Genomic DNA, 13,033 nt, shown 5'->3' on the forward strand with positions numbered 1-13,033 from the left:
AAGATGACACTTGACAGCTAACAAAGCTTGTCGAAATCCCTGCCATCCCCACAGAAGACATCCAGCTGCGAGCCTTACCCCCCTCCTCGCATCTGTCCACTAGGCCTTGCTTCGTTCCTCCAATGCGAATGAAAAAAAAAAAAAAACTAGAAAAGGAAAGACTTGTTTTTCAGTTTGTTGACCTTTGACCACCTAAACCGCTCGGTGTGCTGTCAAAAGCCGGGAGTATAGCTTTTACTATTTCCTTCACAGCTCAACAATTGACAGCTGTCATACTTGTTTGTATGCCAGGATCTCCAGTAAGACTTTCCACAGGGGGGGAGGGCACCTCAGGGGACACAGCCAGACCTCACGCCCACCATGGAGAGACCAGCGATGGGCACTCCATTGCTTATACTTCCTCGCTGTGGGTAAACAATAAACAATGAAAAAATTAATAAGTCCGTTTTTAGGTTTGCCCCCACTCTACCCCCACGTGCACCCGCTCAACCCCTCAGTCAGGCCTTATAGAGCCTCACCACGGCCGGCCGTGAGGCCCAGGCCAGACTCGCCAGCCACGAAACCGCACGAGGGTGTGGTTTCAGGCTGGAACAGGAAGGCTATTTATTTCGAGTGCATCTCTGCAGAGTGACTCATATGTTGACTGGAAAATGTTCCGTAACCATTCGTCTTGCAATGGTATATCAGCTCACGACCCATAACGCTTTACATGACACCTTCTCCTCACATGGTTATGCTTGCCCAAAACTGTTATCCTACTGACTGCAAACCCCGGTTTTACTAGTCTCAGTCTCAAGACGGAACTGTCCATTAACTGATTGTCTGTGGTGCAAATTGCATACAAAACTAAATCACAAGCTAGGTTTTGTAGCTTCAGATGTTTCAAAGATATTCAGAGTTTTGTCTAAGACAGTAACAAGCAGTAACTGTGAAAAAAATCTGTGGAAAATAAATGCGTTATCCACACATTTCCACTCATTCTGTGTTTTCTGCACATTCATTTACAGATATTATTTCTAGCCTGGCACTGCATTTTGAATTATATATATATATACATATTCTAGGGCTATTATTGTAGTACAGTACAATCTATTTCAGGTTTACCCAGCCCTAAATGGCACATACAAACCAAACAAACTGTATTTTGCCTGTTTACATGTCAGTCAGACTGTCTCATCCTGTCTAAGGGGCAGTTCTTGGCCAGAATGAGATACATAGACATGAAATGAGACTTTGTACTGCAAGGCAAACGTCTAGAAACACAATATTTGAAGATTTTGGGGTTCAGGGGTGGTTGAGGGGTCAATAAAAATTTTAAAAAACAGTAGCCCTAAAAAGTTTTAACATTATCTTTGGTCAAAGTCATACAATATTATACTATTTTGCAATTATCATGAGTTACCAAATTATTAAATCTTCTCATTTCACCAACTTGAACATGGTTAAATACTGTTTTTACGAAAAAAAAAAAAAAAAAACTACTGGGGCTTTTTCCATTCCGTATTAAACAAATAATGTAATTAATGTAAAAAAAACTGTTCTTAGTTGCGTGCACCAATACAATCAGCGCAAAAGGCGCAATTAAACAGAAGTAGCAACATATCTGGTGTGATGTGTTGTGATCAGAGTGAAATGGAAAGAAACTTAGCAGGGACTTGGTTCTATCCATCGGTTGTTGATTGGATGAATGCAGATCTGAATGCGAGCTTGCAGACGATTGTAAGAAAGAGGCGGAGTTTAAGTGTTGACATTTTGATTAAAAAAAATGAGGTGAGATCAATGAGGCAATGAGATCAATAACATGCATTTAGAAAATAGATGAATAATCAAGCGAACCGTTATTTCTGGCAGGTCACGTTAGTCAAGCTCGAATCAGCTGACTCTCAAAAGATCCACGTCTACCTATAGGAATACGACGCCTATCACCGTATACATATATAAGCTCCTTCAGTATTATCAGCAGCTATCGTGTTTCTCTGGAGCGAATTACCCTCCTCCATCCCCAGCTCCTCCTCTCGCCCAGTCAGGATTTGGCATTTTGATTCCTCTTGAATCAGAATAATTTATTGAATTATGTTGTACTTTAAAATCTTGAATTAAATAAATTTGCATACATTCATGTTTGATCTGTTCTGTTTACCCCAAGGGGGGTTATTGCTGCTCTCCTTGCTCTTATCCATGCTAGGCTGCATGGATGCGCAGGGAGTTCTCGCCCAGAACGGAACCATACCGCCAATCCAAACTGTATGCTAATTGTCAATCATATTTGACGATAGTGGTCCTGACAGAATTCATTTTATGGCGACTTTAAATTAGAGCAGGGTGACAGTCTTTTGTCTTGTAATGTGATTGGCATTACACATTGCTTCCCTGTCTCCCTGTACTGTATATGTACATTTTCACAGTGTTTTCCTGTCGTGGGCACTAGTCTGGCAAGCACTGACTCTTGAGATCAACAGACAAAAGGCCATAAATGAGACATGGAGCTTCACAGCTGGAACTTTCCAGATGGCAGGAGCAGTTCATAAAAAGGGGACAAGAGGCCCATAAAAAGACTTCAAACATAAAATTCACCACTATAAAAACAGAGCACAAAAACTTTAACAAGGCAGTTATTTATCTGCCTGGCAAGCAGACACAAGGGTGTCCACTTCAAACCACAAAGCTTAAATTTATTTTTCCTCCATATAAAGTTATTGGTTAATGGAGACATTTCTGCATACTGTACTTCCTAATTCAGAGTAACACTTCTATTGTTATTGTGGCACTAGTAATGAAGCCTGAGTTAGATTAATAAAAATAGTTGGGAACTGTAAGAGAAAAATAACAAGATTATTACTACAATTTGCCCTTAATTTTTTTTTAAATGTATGTATATATAAATATATAAATATTATTATTGTTATTTTACCGCAGAAACGCTCTTGATTGAGCTTAATTTGAACCCGAAATCAGGTGAAATTAAACAATTAAACGTTATTAAGCTTTGATGTACATTCACAGGGCTTCACGCCATAGAGATGATCTGCATATAATATCATACATGTATGCATTAATTCATTTCCCTTGTGGAAATGGCACCAGCCACCACCTTTGATGAATTAGCATTTCATTGTCTCCCTTTCTCTTTCTGTCTCTCTCTCTCTCTCTTTCTCTCTCTCTGTCATTAGGGTGGGAGGGTGATGCAGTGTGGTGGAAACCATCTCGGCTACGGACAGGCCCTCCACAGCAACAAAAGGCAGACGTTTTCTCCTGCCGCATGCGAATGGGACATGTGGCACACTGACATTCCCAGCACCCACACTGGCAGGGGAATGTGCCAATTAGTGGCCATCTCAAGGAGGGGGGCGTGGGGGGGTTGGTCGGGAGATGGTCGGGATGGGGGGAGGGGTGATGTGGTGAGCCGTGGATGGAGGTGGGTAGGGGTGGAGTAGTGGCACTGACACCAGACCTCAGGAATGCCTTTCACTCAAAAGTAGGGTGTAATTAGCCGGGTGTCCCTCCCCTCCCAGCCTGCATCGGCGGAAGTCCCGGCCCACGGCCCTGTGCTGTAGGTGGGCAAGGCCATGACCTGCAGCAGCCCCACCCAAGCCGACAGATGGAGGCATATGTGCGGTGAGCATGTGCTCGATTATATACGTGTGCAAAACACTTACTCACCCACGCAAGCCTCTGCTGTCATTATCGAAACACCCACTTCAGGTCACACACACACCCTAGTTGCGCTCTCCCTATGGAAACTGCAGTATACAGTATGAACACATTTACCCAACTGCAATGCATGCCACATCCATATCCATCAGCCTCCCTCGACAGCTGGTGGACTCTAGGAGAGGCTGGCAGGGGGTTGGCTGAGACTGTCTGGATCACGACAAAGACGTTCCCAGTGAGGTAACAGAGAAGTCAGAGGGACATTTCAATTATGTCAGAGTGCCATGGAATAGGTGCGGGTTCTTTATGTAGACAGGGCTGGGAACTCTTCAAGTGGCACCAAAAAGTATTTGGACACTTCAGCCACACTTAAAAATGGGTGAAAATTACATGTACAAACAAATGGTGCAGGAACTTATATATAAGACATATATAATTTGTCATTGAATCATTCACAAAACAATACATTAGATGCATTTAGAATATATAACTTTTTTTTACTTCATAGACCCTTGAATTAAGTTGCTCTTAAAACAGCAACACCCTTCCTGGAACTGACCTCATAAAAGGAAAGGGAACTGATAGTGAAGATGGCACTGTGTGCTTGCTAAAACTATAGCAAGAAGCATTATCATCATGCCACGGAGCTAAGACATGAAGGACAAATTAATAGACAATGACAGAGAAATTCAATTAGCAGCGATATAGCAGATTCATTAATTATTCAAACAATGATTTGTTACAGGGCAAAGTCAATCTACGTTGGTACTTTTAGTTCAAGTTAATTACAATGCAAAACAGAAAATGCTCTGTAAATGTTATATGCTATTTAAATATTATATACATACTGCGGTGCTTCCAGTTCATTTTATTTTCCAAATCTGTGGTTTGAAGAAAGAGATTCAAAGTCCAATTTAAAGGCCATTGCGTGTCCCCAGTACCCTTCGGCCAGCTCTGAGCATCTCTGCCGCATCCACCCATCAGTGACCTATTTGAGCAGCTGTTGGTTGTGTGGTCACTGAGGACACAGGCTGACTGGGACAGACAGATGTGAGCTGTGAGCCTGGTGGCTGAGACCCAGAACACAACCACTACGTCGACACCTGCTCCTAAAACACCAGCAGCCGAAGAAGAGGCCTCAGAGGACACCGGGACGGCTGAAGCGTGAGGGCCATAGAAAGACAACCGTTAAGATTGGAGAAGGGTCATTTTTTGCGATTATTGGCCAAAAAAAGTTAACAGTATTTGCTCAAAAGCACTTTTAGGGTGTTTGTATAAACAGAGCATTTTTTCCCCCACCCAAATAGGAATAATTATACATAGTTGTGGGTATTTAGCAACTAAAAGATTAAATTCTGTCATCAATTACTATATGGAAGGAAGCTCAAATGTATTGACGTGTAATAACAAACCTCACTGGTTCTTATGCATCAAGCCAGTACGCTTGAGCTGTGCTTTATTATATTTGATGTGCTCTATGTATGTACATTGATTTATATGTGAATAATATTCTAAATTAAATTATTTTCGCTATATAAAGTTATCTCTTCAGAAGACTTGGCTTAAACCGCTTAATTCAAATGGATTTTATTTGTTAAATTTTTTAAGATATATGTATAGACCATTTGAAGTGTCAAAGTTTTGTTTTAATTGACTTTAAATGGACGTTTTGAAATTACATGAGGCTGAAAAAATAACCCTTTAGTTCATCGAAAATTTTTAATTCATAATTTAATCACTACGACTTTGTTTCTACACAAAGAGTACATTTTAAAGAAAATTCTGGGAAATCTTTTACATTTAATGAATAAATACATAGAACAATCATAAAATATGCCATGTGCTATATCCCAAGCCTTCTGAATCCATTCAGCTTTGTGTAAAAAAAAATAAAAAATAGAGTGTTTTAAATTAAGTAATTGAAATATATTCATTGAAAAGCTTGTCATTCACCTTGGCTTTCCTTGGGGTGTTTATAACAGTTTATGAAAGCCGTAAAATATCCAATTCATGAATGTATCATTCTTTTGAATCAGATATTTTAAATTAATAGCTTGAACCAGTTCACAATCAGATTCCGATTCAGCCAATCTGAATCATTTGTTTACGAATCAGACTGATAAAGTTCTCAAGTTCAACTCACTGACTCAATGATTATTCATGGTTAAAAGCTCAATGGAGGCAAGATTATCAAATAATCTCAGCCTGTTTCCACAGCTATCCTGACGTCACAATTCTTGAAGAAAACAACCACAGGAGTTAGCCACTCATGATTTGAAACAAAATGACTGAGTAGTTTTTAATATTCCTTTAAATAATCAAGATACAGGATGCTAAAAGCTACTGTACAAATGGCCTCGAGTATAAAGGCTGACCCTATTAAACCCAGTGCAACTTTCTTTCTCATTACATTGTATTAATGTATTTATCCTTAGCTTGCAGTTGACACCATCTCCTCACCCCCTTTCTCCCCACCAAAGCCAAAGTGACAGTAAGTCTTCAGGCGACATTAGAGGCCACAGGGTCACACTGAAGATGATGGTGTTTGCTAAGGGCCAAAGGGATGATGGCCAAAGCCAGAGGGACATATGGAAAGGAGAGCGAAGGAGAAAGGAAGAGAGCCAAAAGGAGTGAAATATTCATTAGCGAAGTCAAGCTGACGCTGTCACCTTAGCGTCTTCTAAGGGACCTGCTCTGGGCCTCGTCGGGGGCCAGCAGCACAACTGTGTGTTTGTCTTGAGGGAGAAGTGTGTGTTTTGTACCATGTTAGGATTCACACTGTATCTTGTGCATGAGATTGTACTCTTTACAGTGCCATGTTAGTGTCAGTACTGTTCACATATAGTTGGAAAAACTAGTGCACAGATTTAAAAACATATCTGATCAACGTTAAAAACTTCAGACTTACAGTAGATCCAACCCAAGCGACATTAAAGCAAGTCATTTTCAAGTCAAGTCAATTGAATGAAGCATTTAATCAAATTAATTAGATGATGTGCTGACTAATTAATTGCATACATCAATATCTGATGTGAAAAGCCGCAAAATGAAGATCATTCAAATACATTTCAGGTCTAAGGTAATGAAGGAATCGATCAAGAAACCTTTTGGTTACCACACCTAACAGCCAACAAGCAAAAAAACATTAACCAATGTTTAAAATTACAATTAAAAAGATGAGCAAAAAGCAAAGACCTACTCTGATACAGTGCAGACAATCAGAACAGGTGAAAGTAATTGGACATTGTTAAGGAGATAGTATCAGTGGTCCAGTTATGGAATTGTTGACGGACCCCAACAATGTGTGGCTCCAGATGCCAGTCTATTCTGTAGCTGGGTTAAAAAACAATCTCTTTATATTTTTTTCCAAGTGGCTTCACTCCAATTGTTTTTTGTCTTCAATAGAGTTGTGCATTTGTCCATATATTATATTTGTTGTCCTCCCAAAATCAATTAGCATGGGACATGCAAATAATTAAGTTTTGCCCACACATTGGTCTCGAACGTTTAAAATACAGGTTTTCTCTTTAACTGATAGCATTCCCAAATCATAAGCATGTAGACATAAGCAAACTCAGCAATGTCAACTTATTTCATTAATATCTCAACTTTAAATTAACTAATGTACAGTAAGTAGTCAAGGGAACTTGAGTCGAGTCTCATGCATCAAAATGTGTATGTATGATCAAGTTTTCCTCAAATGAATTGCTGGTAAAGGCTTCTTGCAGTAGGATCAAGAGCATCACCACTTCTAAAGCACTACTCGAAAACTGCTAAGGCTCACGGCATCCGTGACACTTACAATCTATTTGCAGAAACATGAAAACTACAAAAATTAGTGTAGACAAATTGTAATCACAGGTACAAAGAATGAGAGGTTAAACAAACATCACAAACACTCACAACTGAAGCTGAGGGGAAAAAAATCTATCCAATTAACAAATGGCAATTACAACTATTTATACAAAGCAGATAATTAGGAATGAGTGAAGATAATTGGATATACTGTCATGGTGATATTTTCAGCAGTCCGGTGATATTGACCTCTGCTGATGAACTTGTGACATTACATTTCCGAGAGTAAACCAACAAACTGCACTGAAAAGTCTGAAGCGCATGGAAAAACAGGAGATTTCTTCAGCATTTTCATCATTCAGCCAAGTTGATGTACAGCCAACCCCAGGCATGTTAGCTGTGTATTTTTTCCTTTCCACCTGAATGCTTAATTACCTAAATGAACTAATTAAGTGCTTCATTGGACAATTTAACACTTTTGGCCAAGGTCAAGCCTGACGAAGATTTAATGTGACCCTAGAAAACCAGTGAAACGAGGTCTGATTAGCCCACTGGTGTCTCACCTGAACGTGGGCCAGTCTGAAGAAGGCTAAAATAGATAATTGAGTTGTATGGTTAAACATGTTTAATTAGCCTATAATTTATTATTTAATCACTTTCTTTGTTCTTTTGAAAAAAATGCAGTGTTTGACAATCTTCAAAACATGTAAAGCTAGAGTGAATGTCCTTTTGCTGTCTTTTTTTTTCACTGTACATAATGGTACACATTTGAGCGTATAACAGCATGCATGTTAAACGTGTAAAAATTAGTTTAAAGAAAATCGACGATTTAATAAGTAGTCATAATGCTTTGACAATATTAGGCCTTTTACAAGTTACCTAATGAATGAAGTTGTAACACGAATAAGGAGAATGAAGTTGGAAAAAGAATCAAAGTAAAAATATAAAAGTTGTAGTAACAAGATTAAAAACCACAATATTACATGGATGAAGTCGTTAAAAATAATGGATCTTGCGCTTGCAAAGGTGGTTGCATTAGACGATCGAATTCACTTTGCTTCTTAATGATAATAAAAAAAAAATTCCATGTCTCTAAAACACCATCATAAGTGTAACAGGATATTTAATGCGGGAAAAGAGACTTTATCTATTTTTTTATCAATGTGAATGTTGAAAAATGGGAGTTATATTCCAGAACTGAGCCAGGTCAGAATGTGAATGACTGAATAAACAATAGCTATACAGTATTTCCATCCACCTATTATTTGTGCGTTTTGTGATATCGCCCAAAAAAAAAAAAAAAAAAAAAAACCTCGATGGAACTGGTAAGATGAACATAAATGTGCATAAAAGACATGAATGCTTAATTGAAGCGGATACATTTCTATCCTGAAGACATGCGCATAAACTATAATGGAAACATTTTTACCTCAAACATCCCTTGATGCGCAACAAAAAACTTGACTTTGCATCAACTGTGGATGTGATTGGATAACTGGACTAACAAGCTGACCAATTACATAATTCCCTCCCAAAAGTGTTTCACACAATTGCGTTCCTAAACGCCATGCATCCGAACGCAAGATAACATGAAAGCGCTTGCTGCGTTACGTCTGCACGCTTAGAAACGCAAGAGCCACAGCTTCCCCGATTGCTGCAACTTACATTTTTATTGCAGATATTTTGCAATAATAGTTTTATTGCATAATAAAAATGATTCTGTTCTCTTGAACACGATGGGAAAAAAACTGCTTTATTTGTAAATGTTTAATGTGATATTACAATTTTAAGTTCAAGTTAAATCCGCAACTTTGAGTGGAAACATACAGTAGCTAATGGCTAAATAGCTATTTGGCTATTGGGTCTTGACCATACGTCAACATACGACAAAAAGGGTTCCCCTATAACGTCAATATGAGACGCAGACATAAGCGCACCAGCAGCGCCTCCTAGCGGTACCCTAACACATACCTAAACCTACCCATACCCGAATCGTCACACATGGACGTTATAGGGTACCCTTTTCGTCGTATGTTGCCGTATGGTCAAGACCCCGTCAGTATGTGACGTTTTGGGGTGAGACTGTGTTAATATATAATGTGCGCCAATTAATCATAAAAATGTTGATGTCATATTGATTTCTTTTCATGTAGTTTTAGGGTGGAAAACATTGAAAGCCCAATTGCTTTCAGAGATATATACCATGGAAAGAAAAGAAGTCACAATACCCACTTGCCCTGTCAAATCGTAAAAAATTAGCCCTACTTTAAGATTACCTAAATTAAAAAGACAACATAAGCAGGTAAAGTCACAACCATAAAACTGCTGGTGCCTTAAATCACCACCCCGCAAGAACCTCACATTACATTCTCTGTCAGTTACGTCTCACACAGAATCAAGTGTGAAATGTAGGGCATCTGCGTTTTTACGCCCCAGCCCTGGTATACCTTTCTTCTCAGATCTGGTCTGAAGCTGCACTGCCGTTCCCGGGGACCATGGGGAAGGACAAGTCCTGGCTGTCCTGGCTCTTGACAGGGGAAATAAATCACTGCGCACACCGGAGGATACCCTTCCAGGCTGCAAGCTGGGAACTTCATTATCCCGCCCCTGCTTCTTATTACTATGCATATCGGCTCTGATTGGTCCTGGGCTCTGACATACCGCAGCCTACTTCTGTCAGCCTTCGAGAAGCAGGGGATCAGTCTTCTGCCACAGACGGTAAGAAAGAGTGAGAGGGGGATGAGCGCAACTTTGAATGGGCCAGGAAACACTGGGAAAGATGCAGTAGATTAAAGTGAAAAGAACGGAATGGGATAGAAGGAAAAAGTAAAGAAAATAAAAAAGGGGAAATCCTCAGAAACTTGCTGACTTGGGTCTTGCTGGAACTATTTTATTCTAGACCACAATGAGGATTTTAGTTCCACGTGGTTGACCCTTTGGGTTTGTGACCAGTGCGTAAAAACTCATTCCTAACATTTGATCTAAATATTAGACATTTAATTGGCATACTGCTTTGTTTTGGGTATTATTCTTTCCTGACGTTATTTTTTTTTTACCCTCAGAATGCTGAGAATGCAGTAGTGATTCCGGGCAACAATTCTGAAAGGATCGACCCTGGATTCTGCTCCACATATATCGAATCTGTTGATTCCTTCCCTGTCTTCGCACACTGAAAGATGAGGTGTTAAACTTCTCTTTCATGCTAAACACATTATCTTTGTTTGGTGCCATCTCAATGTTGACACAAGTTGGATAATATTAGTCAATCTGAAAGGAGGTGATTTACCTCAAGAGATGATAAGGAGAAGGCAAAGAGAAGATTAAATGAGGAATGGATGAGCTTGGAAGTATCAAGCACACAAATCTGCGGCACTGGTTAGATGTATGATGTACATGTGAGACTTTTAGACTTTTTTGAGAAAACAGTGGAGATGGTCCACAAATAAAATCATATACTAAGGTTATGTTGTTAATGCTGTTCCTGGGCTAATTAACCACACGGTTTTGTCATGTTATCTGTAGCTATTAATACTAAATATAAACACTATTTACAATTTTGCCATAGGGAAATAAGATCATCACTACAGGTGAAGATAACAATGAGAAGTTAGTACTATAAAAACGCAATCCAGGACAGGCTAAAATATAGCACGTCTCATTTGAATTAACCCAATGATTGATGAGCCAAAGCCTTCTGAAACATGCCAAACTTTAGACTGCAAGAAAAGCGCCTCCTTATGATATTTAAATTGCCGTTCTCATGGCATCAGATACTCATTTCCCTCCCGAGGTCACTTTAGTCATGGCAGAGCAGTAGCCTGATCACATCAACCGTCTCTGATTGGCTCACAGGGGATCTGAGTGAAGTGAGACACAGGAGGCATCTCTGAAGACACCTTTTTAGTGATGTGTGACTGTTGCGAATATGTGTGTTAGAAGGGCTGTGATCCTTTGTGTCTGGTTTAAGGAGTTAAGAGCAGGTTGTACAGGTACAATCGTGACATAACCAGACACAAAACACTGAACAGTGAGGCATCATCTGCACTGTGGTATAATATAATTATATATGCACACTAGGGATGCCCCCTAATAGTTGACTAAACGTTATTCGACCAAAATTGTATTATCCGGTTAGTTGCAGAAAAAAAGAAGAAGAAAAAAAACAGTCCGTGAGGGACGGATCGTTAACGTTGAGTCCTTGCGTCCAAATGTTCCCCTATCATCCATCGACCTCAAATATGGCTTATAATTTGAAACATGCAAGTAGCATGTAGCAAGTAGCAACTTTACATGGCTGCTCGCTCTAACGTTAAAGGGATGGTTCGGAGTGATTTCAACCTAGGGTCCTTTGCACCATGAGCCAAACACCCCCCCCCCCCCCCCCCTTTTTTTTCCCCTTGGTCGAACATTATTTAAGTTAGAGTTTATTTTGTGATATCAGCCGAATGGCTTAATGCAGGCTCTAATGGATCCGAATGTTGTATCTCGTAAATTACCCCAATAATAATGCCCAGAATGGTACCAAACTTCTACACTAGTACAAAGGTTCTGTACTCCTAAAACGAGGCATTGGAAAGTTTGTAAGTACATCAGGAGTTTATTTAAATAACACTTGCCTGATGGCTTATGCTACCGCTAACATGGACGTCGAGGTCACTTCTGTGATTTGGGAAAAGCCCGTAAAAGCCCACAATTCAAAACGAAAAGAAAAACTCTCTGCTTATGTAATCCGTATGAAAGTTAAATTTATCTCTAAAGGCACATCCAAATACTGTGGAGATGGCGAGACAGCATCGACATCATGGTTTAGTATTCTCCTCAGAAATATATTTAGGCTAATTCAATTAATATAAACATGCGATTAGTGGCTTAATGGCTTAAATGAATGACTACTTGTCGACTAGAAAAATATTTAGTCGGGGGCATCCCTAATGCACACAACCGTTCAAAAGTTTGGGGTTGAAAAGATTGTTATGGTATTTTTCATTTGATCAAAATACAATGAAAACAGGAAATATTATTACAATAAAAAAACCTGTTTCTATTTAAATAATAATTTAAATATAATAGTATTATTACTATCATTGCTTGATATCATTGTTTGTGGAACTCAAAACATAATCATTTTGTAATAATGAAAATCGCTTTATTGTTAAAGCTTTTGATCAATGTAAATAAGTGTTGATAGTATAACTTTCTTAAAATCTTACTGACCCTCAACTTTGGATCACTAGTGAGTGATACCATAACTTGTTCTCAAATGTAATATATATATATTATATATATACACACATTACCATACCTCGTACTCACATTTAATACATGCTCAATTTAATTTCCATTATAAATGATTTCATTGCTGCATGGAACCAGTACTGAGCCTGCATGTTGATCTGTGACAAGTGCATCAATACCACTTCTCTCCACTGCAGGAAGAAACAAGGAGGAGGGACGATTACCTTTCCTACCCCCCGTCCCACCCACCCGTTCCGGGCACAGCATGGGAATCCCTGGAGCTCAGCTGGGCTAATTAGGGTGAGTTGTTAGGAGAGAAACACAGGTGTTAGGCTGAGCCACTCGATGTATG

This window comes from Phoxinus phoxinus, assembly GCF_949152265.1.
Source record: "Phoxinus phoxinus genome assembly, chromosome: 3".
NCBI lineage: Eukaryota > Metazoa > Chordata > Actinopteri > Cypriniformes > Leuciscidae > Phoxinus > Phoxinus phoxinus.